This window comes from Cetorhinus maximus, chromosome 4, assembly GCF_964194155.1.
Source record: "Cetorhinus maximus chromosome 4, sCetMax3.hap1.1, whole genome shotgun sequence".
Lineage (NCBI taxonomy): Eukaryota > Metazoa > Chordata > Chondrichthyes > Lamniformes > Cetorhinidae > Cetorhinus > Cetorhinus maximus.
Window position 1 is genome coordinate 63,473,955 of NC_135882.1, and position 19,428 is coordinate 63,493,382.

The 19,428-nt window shown below is 40.5% G+C and overlaps 1 protein-coding gene and 1 long non-coding RNA gene across 4 annotated transcripts in view; one reads left to right on the forward strand and one right to left on the reverse strand.

Annotated features, from left to right (window-relative positions):
- The window catches only part of LOC144679644 (lethal(3)malignant brain tumor-like protein 4), a 392,935-nt gene that overhangs the window by 263,147 nt on the left and 110,360 nt on the right, over positions 1-19,428 (forward strand). The gene's annotated exons all lie outside the window — the stretch shown is intronic.
- LOC144679647 (uncharacterized) overlaps positions 8,232-19,428 on the reverse strand; it is a 142,090-nt gene continuing 130,893 nt past the window's right edge. For both annotated transcript variants that reach the window (XR_013576389.1, XR_013576388.1), the window contains 2 exons: positions 17,364-17,425; positions 8,232-9,556 (listed from right to left, as the gene is read on the reverse strand). This is a non-coding gene — a long non-coding RNA (uncharacterized LOC144679647). The remainder of the gene's footprint in view (positions 9,557-17,363; positions 17,426-19,428) is intronic.

Below are 19,428 nucleotides of genomic sequence, written 5' to 3' on the forward strand. Positions count from 1 at the left end.
TGTCTTATGAGGAAAGATTGGACAGGCTAGGCTTGTATCTGCTGGAATTTAGAAGAGTAAGAGACGACTTGATTGAAACATATAAGATCCTGAGGGGTCTTGACAAGGTGGATGTGGAGCGGATGTTTCCTCTTGTGGGAGAATCTAGAACTAGGGGTCACTGTTTAAAAATAAGTGGTCGCCCATTTTAGACAGAGATGAGAAAAAAAATTTTCTGTCAGAGTAATGAATATTTGGAACTCCCTTTCTCAAAAGGAAGCAGGGTCTTTGAATGTTTTCAAGGCAGAGGTAGATAGGTTCTTGATAAACAAGGGGGTGAAAGGTTATCAATGGTAGGCAGGAGGTTACAGTCAGATCAGCCATGATCTTATTGAATGGCCGAGCAGGCTCAAAGGGCCGAGTGGCCTACTCCTCCTAATTCGTATGTTCGTATGCACACGATCTGGTAGCAACTTGAAAAAGATGACTGGGCAAGAAAAACAAAGTAACAAGGTGGCGATCATACATGTACCTTTCTTACAATCCTCAATTCCTTTCCTAATCAGATACTTGTGCAGCTCATTTTAAGGTGTTCCTAACACAGTATTAGCTGCCTAACCTGGGAGTTCTCATCCTGTCTTTCTATTCCCATTTTTAATAGAACCCAGATTATTTTACACATTTCTGTTGTTCTCCAGTAAGTTGACTTTGTGTTGCTATGAATGTATATTTTTTATATATATTATCTGCCATCTTGTAAGTTCACCTTCCTTAAGATCCTTTACACTGACAAGACTTCTACTGTTGAGCAGCTGACAGTGGTGTGCTAGAGTGACATGGTTTACTCGATCACTGATTTTTCCATTGGGAAAACACTCTGGACAGATGGAAGAGATCAGAAGATTAGGATTGTACTCAGAGTAGATTTTCTAAGATCAACTGTGGGGCAAGATACCTCATGCACCTCAAACATGCAGTGGAAAATCCCATGGTTTTCTCGGGTCTGTGAGATACCTCACTATAGGTGAGGATTTAGAAAATCAATGCTTTTCTGTCAGTTTTGTTCATTGAAAAATCTGTTTTCAAGCTGGTTGTTGAACAGGACTAGTAATCAAAAATCAACTGTCCCAAAGCAGTTTTCTCTAATGTTAGAGACTTTACAGTAGTTTATCCAAGCCCTAAACCATGTCATGGTACCTAGCCTACTGTAGCTTGAATCAAAAAATATTAGGCAGCACCTCAGCAATTTTCTGATCCATACTCAATCAGCAAGGACTCAAACCAGTAAGGTTCAAGAGATCAAACTTTTACGTGAACAGTATGTTGCTGTAAACCAAAGACAGGCTGTGCTAGGCACAGAGGTTAGGACAACATTCATTCCTGAGTGAAAAAATAATCTTGATTTCTATGAAGTAGTTTCCTTTTGAATCAGAATATTTTTTCTGACTTTCCAACCTTTCTGACTATATTTAGAGATATTTGTTTACGTCAACAGAAACTTGTTTGTCAGTTAAAGAAAATAATAAACTATATCATTTATACTGAGTTGACAATTTCAATTATACAAACCATCAATCCTTGTATATACGAACGTTGAGAAGTTTAGAATTTAACACATATGAAGTACAGGATCACAAAGTAACTAAGGATGTGAAAGTCATTTGCACCTCTTAGTTTATTCATTCATAGCTTCCCTGTAGGCCCCCATTGCAGCATCTAATTGTTTCTTTAAAAATTTGCCCTCAGTACCCTTTCCAAGATTCCACGCCAAGTGTTGGTCACTCTTTGTGTAAAGAAGAACTTCCCGATATCAAATCTAAATTTGTGTTCTCCTTAGAGAGAAGAAGGCTGAGAGGATACTTGATAGAGTTGTTCAAAATCAGGAGGGGGCTGGACAAAGTAGATAGGGAGAAGCTGTTCCCACTCGTAAAAGGATCAAGAACGAGAGGGCACAGATGTGAAGTGATTTGCAAAAAAAGCAAGTGTGACATGAGAAGAAACTTTTTCACACAACGAGTGGTTTGGGTCTGGAATGTACTGCCTGGAAGTGTGGTGGAGGCAGATTCAATCGAGGCATTCAAGAGGGCATTGGGTGATTATTTGAATAGAAACAATGTGCAAGGGTACGGAGAAAAGGCAGGGCAATGGCACTAGGTCATAATGTTCATTTGGAGAGCCAGTGCAGACAATGGGCCAAATGGCCTCTTTCTGTGATGTTAAGATTCTGTGTTATATTAGTTTGAAGTTGTGTCCCCTGGTCCGCCTTTTACAATTTAACAAAGTAATTTTCAGAATTTACCTGGTTCCATTCCTTTAACTTTATTATATACCTCTACAAGATTGCCTTTCAGAGCTGTAAAGCTTTAGGTTGAGAAATGTATGCCCTAATGTAGCTCGCTGGTCAGGGAGGTGGGAAATCAGCCAGTTCCTATGCTGAGCTGGCTGACGGCATGGGACTGGGAGGGAGGAAGCGTGTGGCTATTCCTGGAAGGAGAGGACTGAAATACGCTGGCAACAGGCCTCAGTTTCTTTGTCAACCCAGAATGATTGCTTCTCCTTCCCCTCGCCCCACAGAAATTAATACCAAAAATTGGTTTTGAGATCTTAAACTGGCATAGGATCCTAATTTGAGTATTTATATAGATCAGCACCTCTTTTAGGCTGGTGGCTTAAAATCATTCAAACGCCTATACTGATCAGTGCAATTCCGTTGTAGTTTGGGCACAACGAATGCGTCCTGAAATTTGGAGGTCTAATGCTGATTTTCACTGCAAAAATGTATCAGACACGAGTTGAGTTTTCCTGCCCCCACTATCTCTCCCAGCTTTCTTCACATTTAAGATCTCAGGCAATCTGACATTGTCAGTTAGCTTTGTATCTCTTCTCTGCTCTGCCTATGCTTCTTCAATTGAATTTCCTGGCAACCAGAACTGGATGTCGTATTCAAGGTGCATTCTAACTAGAGTACTGTACTGTTTGATCATAGCCAAAGTAGAAAATAAGTCAGGTTATTTAATTCAATTGGCTTCGTTTTTTTGCTGCTCTGCATCAGTTGAACATATTGAGTATACTAATGCTCCTGGTCTCTTCAGTGTCATCCTGAGTTAATTCAATACCTTTGTAGAATACGGGCATTTTTCCTTCACTATGGAGCACTTTACATTTTTCTACATTAAATTTTTATCAGCCACTGTTTGCCTATTTACATTTTTGCCAGTTTATTCTGTAACCTCTGATTCTCTTGCCCCCTCCTCATTTAGTGTCAGCTGCAAATTTTACCAACTCATTGGGTTTCTGAGTCCATTAGAAATGGTAGCACTTTCAAGTGAATTGCTGGGGTATCTTACTTGTTGTTTCTTCTCATTTAATTTTTGAAAAAGCATCTGCTATTCTCTATTCTTCAACTAATTTCCTATCAATGCCCAAGATTTTTATATATTTTCATAGGATGGTGAGCGTCGCTGGCAAGGCCAACATTTGTTGCCCATCCCTAATTGTACTTGAGATTTACCCAGAATATTCACAAATTTGAGCATAACTAATAGCCTTTCTTATGGAATTTTGTCGAGTGCCTCTGGAAGTCTGATTACAACATGTTGTAGGGCCTACCACTTTTCCATTTAGGATGTCACTTTCTCAAATAAGCCAAGAAGCTGGGTCAGGCAGGGTCTCCCCTTTCTTCATCCATGTGTCAACTGCTTTTTGATAAGTTATTGCAGTGTTAATTTTCAAGTTTACATCTGATACATTATTCCATTATTTTACAAAGACTAACGAGTCTCTAATTGCTTGTTTTGAATTTTGAACACGCACTGCTTCCTTTGAATCCACTGATACTTGACCAGTATTCAATGAGACCCCCATAATGATTGCCAATGTCTCACAAATATTACTTCTAATGTGCTTCAGCACTCTGGAATAATACCATCCATTCATGGGAATTTATTGCTTTAAATTTCCAACTTCATCACAGGGGTCATAATTTGGTAGAGTAGATCTCCTATCTGTTATAGAATCTGCCATTTTCTTTTCAATGGATTTAAAATTTGTTGGGTTCTGTAATGGATGGAAGGTCCACGCTGCTAGATTACCACCCATGCAGTGTGAATGAAATTTGCCCACTTGTTTTTTAGGACTTTCACCTCGATTATATCAGTCATTAATTTTCCCTGAGTTAGCCCTCATTGAAATGCGTATAGTAAATAGATACTTTTGGACAGTTTCAAAAGTACAACTTTGCAGAGAAATATTTCCCTTCAAAGTGTCCCTTAGAAATAGCTCTGAAATAGAAGGCTAACATGTAATTCACTATCAATAACACTCTAAACCTGCAGCTGTATGTACTCTATAATGTCTCTTTCAAACTGTAGTTACGTTAGTTTTAAGTGTTTGAATTAAACTGATATTTGAACGGAGACTGATGTTGTTAGTAAATTACTACCATTTATGTGAAATAATTTTAAAAGCACATTGGAGCTCTTATGCACAGCATCATACACTCTTGGGAATTAGTTGACTAATACTCCTTGAAATAAGCTCTTGATCTTAACTCTACCTCAGGGAGATGTGCTAAGCAGAGACAATAACCTAGGAATTGCTATTGGAGATATAGCTGATGAATACTTAGCCTTATTTATCGTAAAACAGGTTAACATCCCTGCTCAAGCAATAGTCAAAGCAATGTCACACAAACAAGTTAAGCACTCATCCGATAACATTGCCATGAGTTATTGCAAAGCTTATACACTTCACTACAGGGGTAGAAACAAAATTAATGGGAGTGATCACCTTTAAGTGTTTTCCTGTCTCGAATGGTTGCCAGCCAGTGAATGGTATTATCACAACTCTAGCAGCAACTTTCCAGCCAACCTGCTCAGCAAGGGTTATGCATGATTATGGAAACATTTAGAAAGGAAGTTGTGAGGGGGGAAAAAATGAATTTCAATAAAACGAAAAATGTCAAAATGAAATGTAGCAAGCAGAAACCTTACTTTGTAGTTTTCTCAATAGTTTGCCTCTCCTGTTCCTATCTGTGTAGCCTCATCCAGCTCTGCAACCCTCCACAATCTCTGAGCTGCTCCAGTTTTGGTCTTTTGTGCATCCCTGATTTTAATTGGTCCACATTGGCAACAACATTTTCAGTTGCCTGGGCAGTAAGTTCTGGAATTCTCTTCTTAAACCTCTCCATCTTTCTACCTGTCTCTCCTCCTTTAAGACACAGCTTAAAACCTACCTCTTTGACCAAGCTTTTGATCACCTGTCCTAAAATGCCCTTATCTGACTCAGTGTTACCTTTTGTTTGGTAACGCTCGAAGTGTCTTGGGGTGTTTTACTGCATTAAAGATGCTATATAAATGCAATTTGCTCTTGTTGTTGTAGACTATTACTCATGGTGAGATTTATTCACATTTATCAGATGTCTGGGTGTCATGCTGTAAATCTGAAATACTGTTCCAGCCAGTAGTTTGGGAAGCTGTGGAATGTAAAGTAATTGATTCTAGTTATCGCAATGGCCAATTGATATTACTTCCTCCCCAAAGCAGCTTCACAGACTGATCATGCTAGTACTTAATATTGCCAGTATGATAAAAGGCTTTTTTGTAGTAGTAGTTGCTACATAAAACAGCCATGTAGATGACTTTGAAAGCCCTGCTATTAATGTCCCACTTTTTATTCTGTTATTCTTGTGCCTGGTCAGTTTGTTTCACAGACTTTAATTTATCTTAATTTTCTTGCATACAGTGAAATGGAGCAAAAGAGCAGGATGTTACAGCTTGCCAGCTAACAGGCGTTGTATTGTAATAAAGGCATGTTCCAGTTGTCATGGGCAGGGGAAGAGAGAGAAACTGAAACCCCCAATTCCCTTCCCTTATTGTCAATAATTAGTGTGCTTTTAAAGAGGAAGATATGTGTGGTTCTTAGGCCCTGAGTATGTGGTCAATTTAAAAATAAGCAAGCTTTTTGTGGGTTTAAATAAAGAGGATTATTTATTCACACACTCACCCCAAAAATTTAAATGCTATGTCATTCACACATCACACACTCAAGAAAGGTACAGTTAAAGAAAATAGTATATTTTTACAAGTTCTAAAATCAAAAGAATAATTAACAGTTCACGTGTTGGGTTAATGTAGAAGAATAGTCTCTGCCGGCCCAATAAAGAATATCTGGATATCAGAATTATTGCAGGAGTCCCTCGAAGAGATGGCCTTTTCAGCAGATCACGAACCTGATTACTTGTGGTTTCTGTACCAGGAGGCCCCGTTTCAATACTGGTGGACTATTGAGAGGAAGGAATTAGGCTGGGAGGCTCTTGTAAGATGTATAGCCTCCAGGTACAAAGATACAACTATTTGCTGCAGCTGCCGTCTCTTTCAGTGTTTTCTGCAGACTGCCCAGGTCTTTCTGGGTCTTCAGATGAAAACTCATTATTTCCAGCCACCTTCAGTTACATGACCAATACTGGTAATACCCACCCAGAATGGTTAGCCATGTTATATAATGGAGATAATGGATGTGTTTTTCACACTCATTTAGGATGAATTGGTTTCTGCCGAGCCCTCATTGTTAGGGTTCCAACTCTAAGACATGGAGTCTGGACTTGTGCTTGGGGTAAATCCCCAAACAATAACAAGTGTGAATTCCACGGTTAGTATTCGTCTTGATATGTCCATTCCAGGGGGAGGCCCCCACCCAGGGTGATTTAATTATGAATGTTCAGGAAGCTTGAGATAGTCTTTTGAAGTTGTAAAAGTCACCTGACTCTTGGCGGTCAGCTTAACAGTTCATCAGTGCCTATTTTGTTTTTAAAAAGACAGTTCCCGAAAACTTCAGTACGAACACAGTCCATATTTACAGTGATGTATATGACATGCCTTTACTGGGCATAACACAAGAATAATTGTTTGATAATATAAATGTAAATTATTTTGCTACAGTATAAGGTTTAATGCTTGCTAATAGTGAATTATTAGTAAATGTGTCCAGACCTAAATAGGTTACACCGTGATCCCATGCTTCCAGCAGGCGCAGACAATGCGGGTTGGAGATAGGACAGCATTGCAGTGCTGATTCTCTGATCCACTATCCCTGTGGGTATGGCTGTCAGCTGGGTGAACAGGGTTCTGGAATCACCTCTTAAGTGCCTTTATTATTACTTGATTTGTATTAAATAACACACATTACTGCACAGGCACAGTTTATTGGATGATAGTCGCAATTATATTTTGTTCACAATTGAAGCTGCATTTGTTCATATTGGCATTTGAAATCATACACATGAATCAGAGAAAACTGGATACATGTACTGTATGCAATTTGTTTTACTTGCATGCGCAAGGCTAAATTTGCATGAGTCCAGTTGGGCAGTTTCATATTGTGCATTATAGTGCTAGATGACCCCCAGACTCGCTTCAGGGGTTCTTACTGACTCCATTGGTTATCTAGGTGCAATTGCAGCACTACCCAGCACGTGACTATTCATTTCTCTAATCTCTCCAAATGTTGGGGAGTCAGAACAGAATGCAATATAGCTGATCTATACTTTGAAGCTTACACAAAATTATGGCTATTTTATGCCATGATCTTAAAACTTTCATTCGTGATGCATAAATTCAGCACTTGTGGTTTAATAAGGAGTTCAACTAAACTCATTGTCCACCCATACAAATTCTAGAGTCGGCGGTATTTTGCATTCCCACAAGAATTTTTCCACAAAGCTATTTTTAAAGTTATCTATGGAATATTTAGTTAAGGTCTAGAGTGGAACATTAAATTAGCACAGGATGTTTAGGTAACATCTATGACAGAGCTAAACATTCCTAAAGTATGGAGCATCATTTAAATACAAACATGGAAAAAATTTTTTCTTTAGATGATTGCATTGAAAAATGAGAGGGGGAAAGCAGACGGATTAATTCTCTTAATGATGAGGCTTAATAATCTCAACATAATGAACTAAAATTCTTTAGTTCAAATTAAAGCACTAATTATAAATACAGATCTGCCGCTGCATATTTAGCTTGAAAATCCTGAACTGATCGCACAGCTATCGCTGCTGTTGCTATGGTAATGGTTCCCACCGTGGGAAAAGAGCCTGACTTGTGTAGCACTTGTTATTTATATTTAATAATTACTGTGTTTTGCATTGTTAGTCATCAAGAACACAGTCATTAAAAACTAATATTTTTAAGAAAGGATGTATACGCTTATGAAAAGAACTGTATTAGAATTTTGATCAATATACGTTCATTTTTGAGGTGACAGAAGATGTAGATCTTATCAGTATCAGATTTATTAACCATTTGACTGCTGAAAGTTCTTTGACATTCTTTAGATAAGCACAGTTTTTCTTTTATGAAACAATTAGAATATCTGCAGGGCCACACATAGGTGAAACATTTCTACAGCAAATGCATTGCTCACTGTTTTCTATACAGCCTGATATCCCCTAACTTCCCAGGATGGCTCTCATGATTTATTTACAGCGAGTTCAAGACGTATATTGTTCCTAGCATTGGGAGCTCACTAAAGGATCGGAGCTGATGAAAACATTAAAGGGATCCAAACACTTATCCTTAAGAGGCCGTATATGGGTGAAAAACACTTTTTAACCTTTTAGAAAGGCTGTGTTTATTTTAGCCTTTCCAAAGGATGTGTGTTGCACATAAAATAAATAGTAAAATAAACGTGAAAGCAGGAAAGAAGGCTAAATGATTTTCAACTTGCTGCCTGCATGTAAAATAGGCATAGCAATACAGTTGCCTGTTATAGAAACTGCCTGGTTTTTATTTACATTGGTATGGTGGGAAGAAGGCAAAATGGCTGCCTTACTTGCAACTACCCAAGATGCCAGTATTATACTACTTGAACCAAAGCAGAAATTGAAACCCATTATCTCTATCAGTTGGGCGTGTTGTTCATCAAAATTTTTCTAGACTCATCTCTTCAACTAAACTGTTGCGTAGCACTTCATCAAGAGCGAAGTGCAGCATAATTGACTACGTAACAGAAAATAAGTTGTGGGAGATGGTGACCTTGATTGTACTGATACCCTATGGTACAAGTTGCTTGCAGGTGTCTTTGAAGCAGATGGCATAGATCTGCAAATAGCTTTATGTTAACCTACAGAAAATTAGTTGCAAGTGCGCAAGGCCCTGGAAATATGGTTGGTGACATAAAGGGAATCTGGCTGTGACGCCCCCTGATCTCCCTGACAGACTTTGTCATCTTGTGGCAATTCAGCCATAAAATAATGTGTTTCAAATGCAAAAGAACAGCAGTAACAACTTTCCTTCAGATATGACATCTTTTATATAAGAAAACAAATCAAGGCACTATGCAGAGCTATTCAAATATGTGACCAATGCTGCCACTATAGTTTTTTTGAATGAGAGAATATCAGGCGGGCTGACACCTTCTCAAATTATGCTTGATTCTTCTTTGCTCCATCCATTGCTGCTGCTGCTCCTCCTCCTCCTCCATGATAATGGCATGAGGTGATATCCTCAATGTCCTGTGGACTCCTGAGATGCCCTGGCAAGGAGTAGGTGATCCACAATCTTCTGGTGGGCTGTCTCTGGAGGTGCAAGCAAAAGCAAATGCAGTTGTTTGTGGATTTAAATCAAATTAAGGGTTTTAAAAAATGTTTTGAGGCAACAGAAATCTGCGTGTAAATGAGCTAATTTTAACCCAACAAGGACGAGGCATCCAGTGAGCTAAAATAGAGGCAGGAACCTGCCCTCCAGCTTTAGTTTTAACTCTTAGGGTTCAGGAGGTGTGTAAGTCCCTTGCAGCAAAATTTTCAAAAATTGAACCATGACTAGATAGTCACAGGAGTGTGTTTGGCAACTGGTGCCAGCCTCACCATGGAACCTTTGAAATCACATGAGAAGATGCCCAGAAAAAGGGTGATAAGGAAAGTTACTTTTTGGATTCTTTATGGACTGCTTCAGGCCCCAAAAGGAAACTTGGGTCTCCCCTGCCTAGGGGTTCCCCACTTCCCCATTGCCATCCTTCGTTAACTGCCCCTTGCCCGCCCGTGCATTTAGCTAACTGCTGGTGTCCGTTTCTTTGGTCCCCAGTAGGAGTCTGTAACTGGGTCATTTTTCTATTCCAGTCCACTGGTATACATATCATTCCTCCCAGTTTTAACGAGTCAGTCCAGGAATATTGTAATAAAATCCTGGGACTAAAATGGCCCCACTGTTAGGCCAGCGGGTTAGAGGAAAGTGAGGCTGAATGTGTAATGACCTCATTACCAACGTATTTACATGTTAACGCATGGTTTAGCATAAGTGCTGTTCCATCCCTCAAGGCAACACCCAGGAAATGTGAGCAGTGCAAAAGGGTCAAGGCTTGACACCCGAGGTGTTTTGCTTCCTGGATGCAAAGCAGAGAAAAATCAGACCAGTTAATACTTGTCAACTGATAAACAGTACAAATAAACAAATTTAAGATGCAAAATATGTAAAACGTGTTTATATAGTGAATGGTAAATTGTTAACTAAAATGGAGCAGGAAAAAAATTGATCTGTAATGCACCAGCCTTTAATAATGGCATCACTCTGTATCAGTGCTTGCTGAAACAAAGTAAACCGAGGTGTTTAATTAGATCCATAGAATATATGAATATGTATGAATAATATGCTATCCTTCTCTGCAGAGATTATATGAAAATTCACATAGAAAACGATGTCCACTTTTAGACATTATTTCCAATGCACCACATTTTGCAAACAATTTAAGGAAGTACAGAGAACACTAAGTCCTACATCATGTAACCAATGAAGAAAAAGTATGAGAGGCCAGCCTTTTCTAAGTGGGATAAAAAGGGAATGTGGTAGAGAAGGGTGGGTGGGGGGCATAGAAATGTTGGAAAAAGCCAGGAAGAAGAAAATATAATTACCCTCCAACTTTTTTTTTCAACAGTTTCAATGAATTATTTTTCAAATGCATTTGGCTTTTTTTATTCTTCCTTTGGCATCTTTAATTAAACCTCAAGCATACTGAAGCATAAATTGATTTTCAGTGGATTAATGTGCAATGCCAAAAGCTTTTGAAAATGAAGGCTTTGTAGTACTGGAATGAATCCAATTTTTTGATTCTGTATTGCACTGCTCAAGTATGTTTGGTTTGCAGCCAACTTTTGAAAATACTTCTTGGCAGTCTCTGAGGATTGAGGATGACTTGCATCCACTGCAATTTGATGGGTTCTGAAATGGTTGCTAAGTCCAATGTGTGATCTGCCAATAGGGGCAGATGCTTGACATTTTGGGTAGATGGGTTGTTTGGAGGTTTGTGTGCTCCCTCCAACTCCTTGACCTTGCCTCTGCACGCTCCCAACAGAGTCTCTTGATGTGTTCGGTGCCTTCCTGAATGAGCATTCTCTACTTTCATCGGTCACAAGCCAATATCTCCCATGAGTCAGTGGGAATGTTTGACCTCTTCAGGAATGCTTTGAGGAGATCCGTAAAACGTTTCCTCTGTCCTCCTGGGTGTCTCCAGCAGTGACCAAGTACAGTACACAAGTAGATAACACCAAAAATATTAATAAATTACTTCATGGGCAGCATCTTCTGGTCGGTGAGCGGGGGCGGGGCCCACTCGCCGACGAGTAAAATGACGCGGGGATATGTCGGGCGTGCGTCCCGACACCACCCCAATAGTCAACGGCCTATTAAAAAACGAATTAACATGATTGATGGACCTGCCCGTCCAACCTTAAGGTTGGTGGGCAGGCTGAGAGCCCAGGCGGGCTTGTGAAAAAGCATGAAACCTCATCCACGGACGGGATGAGGTGTCAGGACGGTATTTAAATTTTTATGAAAGGTTTAAATAAAAGTTATGGACATGTCCTAACTCATGTGACAGTGTCACATGAGGGGACATGGCAGGGAAATTTTTTGATAACCTTTGTTGAAAGTTTTAAATCGGACCCAATCTCCCTGGGGCAGCATTTTGCCCCAGGGAGATCTGTGCGCTCTTTCGCGCGCATGCATGAAAGAGCGCACTCCTGGCTGAGGGAATCCCTCCCCTCCACTGCCCGCACAGGGAGCACATAGCACTTCCTGGCAGACGTCACACTAGGCGGGCCTTAATTGGCCTGCCCATGTAAAATGGCAGCGCCCCCTCCCCCCCCCCCCCCCCTGCCCCGACCAGAGGCGCCGATTGGAAGGCCACCTGCACACACCCGCTCCTGCACTTCCACCTGACGGGGGAAAATGTTGCCATCTGTAACTACAATGCTTTGGGAAATGAGCTTTTATTGTGCATGTAAATTAGTCAGCTGAGAAACTCAATATGCATTTAGCATGATACATATGCAAATTATGATAACAGCCGACAACAGAATGGTAATGATTCTTGAGAGTAATGACAAAAAACAGGCAGTGTCTGTCTGTATCTACAGTCTTCTGCATTAATCATTGTATTAGTTAGATTTATTTCTATTTTTGTTCGGATATGTTCATGGAGAAGAGGTTAGAAAAGGGCATGTGAGAATGGCTCTTGTGCCAAAATGCTCCAAATTTAGTCATTTGCAAATTCTTTCACTAACGTCTTTTCATGAAGTTGACTTTTTCCCAAATATTATTTAAATAACTGTTATTTTTACTTTGTCCCATTGTTAAAATTTAAATGCAGCTTAGTTATAGTTTTTTTAAACTTTGTTGAGTCTTGAACTGTTTCATAGTTTCCATTCTATCTAGCTCAAGTGTTGAAATCCTGACGGTACTCTGAATCACATGATTTGTAGAGGTACACCCCTAAATACAAGAACCGGATTTGAAGCCAGCAGCAAAGTGACAACACTCTCCATCGATTTTAAAGAAAGCTGCTTGCAAAGATCTAGTGATTTCTGTGGCTTGAATTTCATCTGTCCCCATGTTAATTTGGATCTGGCACCCACTCAAGGGGATCTCCAACAACAATGTTGTCATCAAGCAGGGTTAGCAGTCAATCACACTGAAGAATTCTCAGAGTGCAAACCAGAAAATAAAATACACTGATTATCCTTCATAGTTTATAAATTTTACAGAGAGAAAAATAAAGATTAGCTCCTGCAAATTACAATCTGATCTAACAAATGTTAAAAAACAATATGAATTTTTAATGCAATGGAAAATTTTGATATTGCACAAATATGAAAATTGTTTGCCAGGGTTAGTGAGGTTGTTCCGTAGTAATTAGGACTCAGTACACCATTAAAAACGTAGTTACACCTCATTTTTCAGGGGCTTTTAACTGTGATATTACAGTATAAATGGGGAAGCTCTTGTCAGCTCTGTGTTTCATAAAGATTGCCATCTGCAGGAACTTCAGTAGCACACCCTGTGGAGGAGCAGGGAATCATAGATAGCAACTTCTGGATCTCTGGGTTTTATTGCGCAGGTGTGGACCCCAGAAGTTCCTGTCAGCTTTGGAGGAGTAATGACAGTGAAAACTGACAGTTTCGCTGTCAACCACAAAATCAGGGCAATTGAAAGGAAATGCAATTCAGTGTAAAAATGCAAGTGAGACAATCAAAAATAGAACCTATGCTGCATTAAAAATGAAAAAACTCCTGGGATTTCCTTACAGCTGCAACCGGAGCAACTTTATGTATAATTTTTTTAGCATAAGTGCAATCTGAAATAGAACAGAAAATGCTGAAAATACTCAGTAAGTCAGACAGCATCTGTGGAGGGAGAAACAGAGTGAACGTTTCAAGGCCTTTCATCTGATGAAGGGCCATCGACCTGAAATGTTAACACTGTTCCTCTATCCATTGATACTGCCAAACCTGGTGAGTGTTTCCAGTATTTTCAGTCTTTATTTCTGATTTCCATCATCCACAGTATTTTGCTTTTTATAAATACAATCTGATACATTTTAGAATGCAGTTTTTGTCTGCAACTGATAATTGCAAGCAGTTAGATTTTTAAGAGTTAGTTAAGTTTGTAACAAAATCTGAAAATGTTGGAAATACTAAGCAGTTAAGGCAGCATTTGTGAAGAAATGCAAAAAATTTACTTGACCAGTATATCCCTAGGTCAGAACCAAAGGTGTTACAGATTATCAGATTCCTCTAAGAATGACCAGAACAAGGGGAAAGCCACATACACAAGAAAAGGAAAGATCTGTGAAATGATTAGGCATGTGTATGATATTTGTTTAACAGAAATGACAATAGCGTTAAGATGAAAAAGGACATGATGGGAGAAACTAAAACACATTAGTGGGACCCAGAGAATGTATGTATAATTAAAGTGTGTAAGCTATGAGAGTGACAAATGGAAATCTTGCAAAGCTGAGCAGGCTCCAGTGACCATGGAGTCTGATGGAAGTAAAGGTCAGGTGCCTGCCGAGTGTGTTGACTCTTCCACCCTCCCCCCACCCCTGCCCAGGTAGTGTATCAATGGGATATTTCCCCATCTCGGGCATCAAGCCACTCCCAACTCCCGTTCTTGGAGGCATTGGTACACCCATCCTACGTTACCATCAGTTACTGTCAGGGAAGGTAGCTAAGGTCTGAAGTTGTTAGTTTAATCTGTGCAAGTCCAGTGGTGATTTGCACCTTTTCGCTTTGACCCCGCAGCACAAAAACTGATATAGTTCTTCACATGCAGGAAATATGTGAAAATTATGCATGCACAACTATCTCAATAATTATTAAAGCTAATCAGATTTGTTTAACTTAAAGAATTATAATTTACTTGGCTGGAACCACTCCAACATGAGACTGACATGATGTTGTTGAACTTGTATTGGTTATCAGGTGTATTTTGTATTTGGTATACTATTTTAATCTATTTTTCATTCTATTGTAAAGTAAAAGACATGAGCATGCTATTTCCCAAGCTGCTTCCAACTCCTTATCTTCCAGGAAATGATACAGGTTTGTCTCCCACCATTTCCTGAGCCTCCCTGTGTTTTCTTATGGCATTGTCTGAATGTACAAGAATGGAACGTGCTTATGAATGTCTTTTTGGAGAGGGATTGGAGGAAAGATGGTGATGCAGGTGTGAGAAAATGATAAGCCTAAAATAATTAAACTCAGTTAGAGTTGAGGAAGAATTTAAGTTGCTTGCTCAAAGAAAGGCTCTGTGCTCCCTTTATTCCAGGTATTAACATAGTCATGGAATATGTGCAGGGATAACACTCCAATTCCCAGTGAGATCTTGATGGAGCTCCAAACTGTCTTTCTTCAATTTTTGTGCCATGTATTATTATTCTCTGAAAAATTCAGATCAAGAATTCAATGTACATTTTTCCCGAGCTGCTGGTACATGTCTGATTGACAAATCCTGGGGATTGTGTCATTAGCATAAAAGGAACAGATGCCAATTATGATATATTGTGGGTTGGTGCCAGAGAAGTCAGAATGGGAAGGTTGTATTAGCTACAGAGTTGAATTGTTTTTGTAAATGTAGTGATTTCCTAACATCAGTTGATTGCTATGTGATTAATTATCCTTAGAGAATCAGCATTGGGACTCCAATTTCACCATTGCTACTGTCACTCTGCTTACTGCATGCAGGTGTAATGAAAGAAACACAAAACCTACATTTATACAGCACCTTCCATGATCTCCCACATCACTTTACAGCCAATTACTTACAATTGAGTACTTGAGTAGGCACTGGTATAATGTAGGCAATGTTATCAAATGGCAGAGCAGGCTCGAGGGGCCCGATTGGCTCAGTCTTACTCCTAATACATATGTTCATATTTCATTTGGTGGATGAGATGAGCTGGTCTAGGTGGTCTTTGTTACCCATAATTATCTTGCAAACAGAGGATGAAATCATGGCTGGAGTTCTGTTTTTTTTTTGCTAATGGAAGTTTACTGAGTAGGCTTTCGGGGGTGAAACTGCCAGGATAGTAGTGCATAATGGGATAATAGTGAATCAGTAATCTGTTTTACACTGCGCGTGATTCTCAAGAGTCTTTCTGTTGACTTCAATCTTGTCCTTTTGTCCACTTACCTATTGTCCCACTTTATATTGGTATTTTTATGACTTTTTTGAGGTATTGAAATATCGTGACAAGTTGTGTTCCATAGTAGTTATTGAAAATATATTGTATTGAGAAACAGCAATCAGCAGAGACTTCAGACTTACTGATCAAGAAAACACAGAAGGAATTGTGAGCCATTCAGTCTTTGTGCTCTGGCCTCTTAAAAGTTGTGTCACACAAAGACACTTGAGGGCTCCAACTCTTCTCACTGACATAAAGGTCTATGTTGTTCAATCAATCCACTTTGTTGCTCAGGAGTCATTTGCTGTTTCTACCCTGTGAGATTACTGATGAAATAGAATTCAATTACACCCTTTGTATGAAATAATTATATTGAATAATATGTACCCAGGCAAGAGAAAGTCTTCTACTTCTACAAAATGGAAAGATATTGTGCAGTCTATCTGGGTTGCAAGTATTAATCTTCTCCCCAACTGTAAGTTTACTGTCACCATGTCCATATGGTGCAATGTGCAGAACACGCTAATGAAGGCTCAGACAGTCACTAAAATCAGTGTTATCACCTGCACAGTGTTATAAATAACTAATGCAGTCATCTTCACAATTTTTCAAGCAAGGGCCAATTTAGAAAAAAACCTGCAATGTGAGAGCCACATTAACTACCATAATAGAGACCATTGCCTGATTCACTCCTGCTTGAGATAACACAAAGGAAGAAAGGACATTATCAAAAAGCAGAATACATTGTTCTTTCAGGGGGAATGCAGACTTGAAGTGGACTGACTTGACCGTACCTCACAGCTAGGGTGAGGGATTTACCTGCAGAATGTGCTTCTCCATCCCGGGCAGCTGGTGACACACTCCTGAAAGTCTCACCCTACTGTGATGGCGGCTGCCCCTTGAACACGTAGCCAACTGCATCAAAATACTAGGTGGCACCTCACTGGTAGAAGCTGCTGTCAGGATTGGCTCACTCCTGATGAGTGGGTCCATTTCCTGGATACAAATGGATCTCTCACAAATACACACTCACTCTCTCAGTCTCTCTCTCTCCCTCATACACACACACACACACACACATTTGCTCTCATTCTCTCTCACTCCGACACACATGCTCAGCCTCTTTCTCTCCCAGCCGCCCCCCGCCCCACGACCTGGGGCTCCACTCTGCAGCAGCTCACTCCAGGACCTCGCAGCCAGCCTCTCCTCCCCGGGGCCTTGTACTTCGCAGCCAGCCTCTACTCCCCAGAACCCTGGAACTCCACTCCATCGCACTCTGCTCTCCGGGCCCTGGGAGCCGCACTTAGCACCGATGGGAGCCGCTACTGGCTTGTGGGCAGTGCAATGAAGAAAACTGAACTAATGAGATATTTTCCTGCCAAATGAACAATATTGCATGATTCTGTTAAAGTAAAATTTGTACTCACTGGTTTGTTTAATAGTCCAACTTCCTCCCAAAAGTGGAATCTGTCTCCCTTTCCCTTCAAGACTGCGTGTGAAAGATTAGGACAAAAAGATTTGGAATATAAGATTTGATTTCTGAAATGAAAATTTTAGAAGTAGAAGCTGGAGTGCACCATACAGCTTCTGGAGCCTGCTGCACCCTTCATTGATCATGGCTGACCCTCGACCTCAACTCCGCTTTCCCACACAATCTCCCCATCCCTTGATTCCTTTAGATTCCAAGAATCTATCAATCTCAACCATGAGTATACTCAATGACTCAACATGCACAGCCCTCTGGGGCATAAAATTCAAAAGATTCACAAAGCACTGAGTGAAGAAATTTCTCCTCATCTCAATCCTAAATAGCTGACCCCTTTTCCTGAGACTGTGCCCCCAGTTCAAGACTCTCCAGCAAGGGGACACAGCATCTCAGCATGTACAAAAACAAAATAGTACGAATGCTGCAAATCTGGATTAATAACAAAAAGCACTGCAAATGTTCAGCAGGCCTGGCAGCATCTGTGGAAAGAGAAGCAGAGTTAATGTTCCAGGTCAATAACCTTTCATCAGAACTGTCAAAAGCTAGAAATGTAATAGGACTTGAGCCAGTGAAAGGGAGAGGGGTAGAGCGGTGGGAAGAAGGACAAAAGGGAATGTCTGAGATATGGTAAGAGAGATTAAATGACAAAAGGTTCTATGGCGCAATGCAGTGTAAAAGGACTGAAAGAAGTGGGACAAGTAAACAAAAGATGTGTCTGGAGGATGTGTGAATGTAAGAAAAAAAGAGAAAAAAAAACCAAAGCAGCAAAGAAAAATAAAACAAAATGGAGGCAAAGGTTCCAATCTAAAATTGTTGTCCGGGAGGCTGTAAAATGCCCAGTCAAAAGAAGACGTGCTCAGAGAGCAGAATTTTGCTTATGCCATGCAGTGAAGCTGTCAGCTTAATGGATGCGGCTTCCTTCAGCAGCCTGTGAGGGCCATTGGAGCTGGAGGCTGCTTGGCCCATAGAGGGGACCATGGGCAGGGCCCATAGAGGGGACCATGGGCAGGGCCCATCAATCCTCCCAGAGGGCTTTCTCTTCTGGCTCTTGGCCCTATGAATTTTCTGTTTTTAATTTAATCACCTGGAGCTGCCCCAAGGTCTCTAACCTGCCTCAACAGCTCCTACCTTTTTTATTCTTTCACAGGGTGTGGGCATCGCTGGCTAGGCCAGCATTTATCACCCATCCCCCAATTTCCTTTGAGAAGTCAGTGGCAAGCCTGCTTCTTGAACTGCTGCAGGTCATATGGTGTAGACACACCCACAGCGCTGTTAAAAAGGGAATTCCAGGATTTTGACCCAGCGACAGTGAAGAATGATGATATAGTTCCAAGTCAGGATGGTGTGTGGCTTGGAGGGGAACTTGCAGGTGGTGGTGTTCCCATGCATCTGCCGCTCTTGTCCCTCGAAGTGGTAGAAGTCATGGGTTTGGAATATGCTATCAAAGGATCTTTAGTAAGTTGTTAAGGTGCATCTTGTAGATGCTACATACTGCTGCCACTGTGTGTCAGTGGTGGAGGGAGTGAATATTTAAGATGGTAGATGAGATGGCAATCAAGTGAGATGCTTTTGTCCTGGATGGTGTCGAGCTTCTTGAGTGTTGTTGGAACTGCACTCATCTAGGCAAGCAGGGAGTATTCCATCACACTGCTGACTTGAGCTTTGTAGATGGTGGACAAGCTTTGGAGAGTCAGGAGGTGAGTTATTTGCCGCAGAATGCCCAGCCTCTGACCTGCTCTTCTAGCCACAGTATTTATATGGTTGGTCCAGGTCAGTTTCTGGTCAACCTTTTTGGAAATGGTCCTTGCCTGGCACTTGTGTGGCGTGAGTGTTACATGCCACTTATCAGCCCAAGCCTGAATGTTGTTCAGTTCTTGCTATATATGGACACAGACTGCTTTAGTATCTGAGGAGAATGGTGCTAAACATTGTGCAGTCATCAGTGAACATCCCCACTTCTGACCTTATGATGGAGGGGAGATTGTTGATGGTTCAAGTGAAGCTGG